At 31.9% G+C, this 3,388-nt stretch overlaps 1 pseudogene; it reads left to right on the top strand.

Moving 5' to 3' along the window:
- The first annotated feature begins 2,114 nt into the window (after window positions 1–2,114).
- Window positions 2,115–2,571, top strand: LOC141502322 (large ribosomal subunit protein uL11 pseudogene; annotated as a pseudogene).
- The last annotated feature ends 817 nt before the right edge of the window (window positions 2,572–3,388 follow it).

The raw sequence follows: 3,388 nt of genomic DNA, 5'->3' as shown, positions 1-3,388 counted from the left end.
AATTAAAGAGATATTTCAAAGCTTCTTTGATGAACTGTATGCCAACAAATTGGATAGCTTGTGAGAAACAGATGAACATTTACAAATATGCCAATTTCCCAGATTAACAGAAAAGGAAATGAAATACTTAAACCCCATTTCAGAAAAAGTGATGAAAACATCATTAAACACCCTAAGAAAAAGTCTACCTGTCCAGATGTATGTACAAGTGGATTCCATCAAACATTTTAGGAGCAACTAATTCCTATTCTACCTCACTACTTAAAGAAATAGGAGGATTCTGCCAAATTCCTATTATGATACTAAGATGCCTCTGATACCTAAACCAGAAATAACCAAAATAACAAAGAAAATTATAGATCAATCTCCCTAATGAAACTAATTAAAAATTTTAAATATAATTTTAACAATAATAGTACAACATGTTATTACTAGGATAATACACCATGATCAGGTAGGATTTATAACAGGTAGGCAGGAATGGCTCAATATAAGAAATTATCATAATTGAACATATCAATGACAGAATAAAGAGAAATCATATGATTATTTCAATAGATGTTGAAAGGCTTGATTTGATAAGATGCAACAGCTATTCCCATTAACAACACTAAAACGTTTAAAAATAATGGAGTTTTACTTAAAATAATATGTAGTATCTAAAACCATCAACAAATAAATGCAATGGGAATAAATTTCGAGATTTTCCAGTAAAATCAGGGGTGCCCCTTATCACCATTACTTTTCTATATAGTATCAGAAATGCTAGTTCTAGCCATAAGTGAAGACAAAGAAATTGAAGCAACGAGGAAGCAAAGCTTTCACTCTTTCACTCTTTGTGGATGATATGATGGTATACTTAGAGAACCTGAGAAAGTCTTCTAAAATGATCCTTTAAACAATTATTAAATTTAGAAAAATAGCAGGATGTAAAATAAAACCACATAAATCATCAACATTTCTACATATGAACATCAAAGCCCAAGACCAAAACATAGGAAGTGAAAATCCACTTAACTATAGAAAACATTAAATACTTAGTAATCTACCTTAGTAATTACTTAGTAATCTATCTCACAAGACAAACCCAGAAACTGTATGAAAGCAATCATAAAGCACTTCTAAACTAATTAAATTCAGATCTAAAGAATTGGAAAAATGTCACTTGTTCATGGTTAGGTTGAGCTAATATAATGAAATGACAATTCTATCAAATTAAAACATTTATTCAGTAGCATACTAATCAAACTACCAAATATCTATTTTACTGAGCTAGACAAAAATAGTAACAAAATTCACCTGGCACAACCAAAAGTCAAGAATAGCAAGGGAACTAATTAAAAAAAATGTAAAGGAAGTTCTAGCAGATCTAAAACTACATTATAAAGCAACAGTCATAACAACTGCCTATGGGTAAACTGTACAGTTTAAGAAAGAGAATAATGGATCAGTAGATTAAGATAGGTTCAAAAGTAGCTCCAGTAAATGACTATAGCAATCTACTATTTGATAAGTCCCAAAACATCAACTTTTGGGAAACGAACTCATTATTTGACAAAAATTCTTGGGAAAACTGAAAACATAGTATTTCAAAAACTAGACACAGATCCACATTTCACACCTATACTAAATAAGGTACATATAGGTATAGAGTTTAGATAGAACTGATGACACTATAGACAAATTAATAGATTAAATAGACTAAATCAGTTCTATGGACAGGAGAAAGATTTATCACCAAACAACAAATAGAATACATTATAAACTGAAAAATGATTGATTTTTGACTATATTAAATTAAAAAGGTTTTGCACTAATAAAATCAATGCTGCCAAAATTAAAAGGAAAGCAGAAAGCTGGGAAAAAATCTTCACAGCTAGGAGTTCAAATAAAAGTCTCATTTCTGAAATATATAGAGAATTGCATCAAATTATGAGGTTACAATCATTTGCCAATTGATAAATAGTCAAATTATATTATTAGACAGTTTTCCTTTTTGCTGCAGCTTGTGGTAGTGAAGGTGTACCTTCTTTCAGTTGACCCAAATCTAGGTTCATCTGACACTGGCAGCCACCCTGCATCACAGAGACTGACCCTCCAACTTCATTGTCATCATGGCTCCCAGGTTTGACACTAATGAAATCAAAGTCATGTTGTTAATGAGCACCTGTGGTGAAGTTGGTGCCACATCAGCTCTGGTCCCCAAAATTGACATTGCCAAGGCAATTGGTGAATGGAAAGGGTTTAGGATTATAGTTAAATTTATCAATCACAGCAGACAGGCCCAGATTGAAGTGGCACAATCTGACAGCCTTGATCATCAAAGCTCTAAAGGAACCTTCTCAAGAAAAAAAGAAGCATAAAAATATTAAACACAATGGAAACCTCACTTTCAATGAGGTTGTCAACATTGCTCAACAGATGAGGCACCAGTCCTTGGAAAGAGAATCTGAAACTATTAAAGAGATACTTGGAACAGCACAGTCTGTGGACCGCATCATTGATGGCAGACATCCTCATGATTTCATTTATGACATCAATAGTGGTGCTGTAGAATGCCCAGCAAGTTGAAAGCTGAAAAGGAGACTATTTGCAATAAATTAACATTTGACAGTAGACATAAACTCTTCATTATTTTATGTCCAGAAGCTACCAGACATTCTGGGAAATAACTTGTTAATTTATTGTCTTAGGCTCCTTGCTCTACAATAAATTTTAATTACTTTTCAGTTCATTTGGAGGAGGGAGGGTAGTGTTAAGAAGAACACGGAAGTTATTGAAGTATCTAGGCAGAGAGATTATAAATTGAAGTATAGTTGAAGTAGCTGAAATGACCTCAGGAATGAGCAGACTTTGCTATCTTTTCAGACTGATGGAAAAAAGCCTGCTCATTTGCTTTTAAAACCTTGCATGTGAGGGGTAATAGAGGAATGAGGATCCTTTCAATACAGACTTAGGACTGTTCGATTAATGGCAGTAATAACAGGAAGTTTAGAATCAAGACAATGAATTCATATTCAGCCTCAGACACTTAATAATTAACTATCTGTGTGGCCTTGGGAAAGCCACTTAACCCCATTACATTACCAAAAAAACTCTAATATATAGATATAGATATAGATATAGATTAGATATAGATATAGATATAGATATAGATGTAGATGTAGATGTAGATGTAGATGTAGATGTAGATGTAGATATAGATATAGATATAGATATAGATATAGATATAGATATAGATATAGATATAGATATGTGGATGAATGTAGAAAGGCAAAAATCTTAGACAAACTTTTCAGATAATAATGTAATAAAAATTACATATAATAAAGGGACATGGAAAGATAAAAAAAATTAATTAGAAATTAATTAACTCAATTTTTATTTT

The sequence above is a fragment of the Macrotis lagotis genome, chromosome X (assembly GCF_037893015.1).
Source record: "Macrotis lagotis isolate mMagLag1 chromosome X, bilby.v1.9.chrom.fasta, whole genome shotgun sequence".
NCBI classification, from domain to species: domain Eukaryota; kingdom Metazoa; phylum Chordata; class Mammalia; order Peramelemorphia; family Peramelidae; genus Macrotis; species Macrotis lagotis.
The sequence above is the reverse complement of the archived record's forward strand: the minus strand, read 5'-3'. Positions and strand labels throughout refer to the sequence as shown.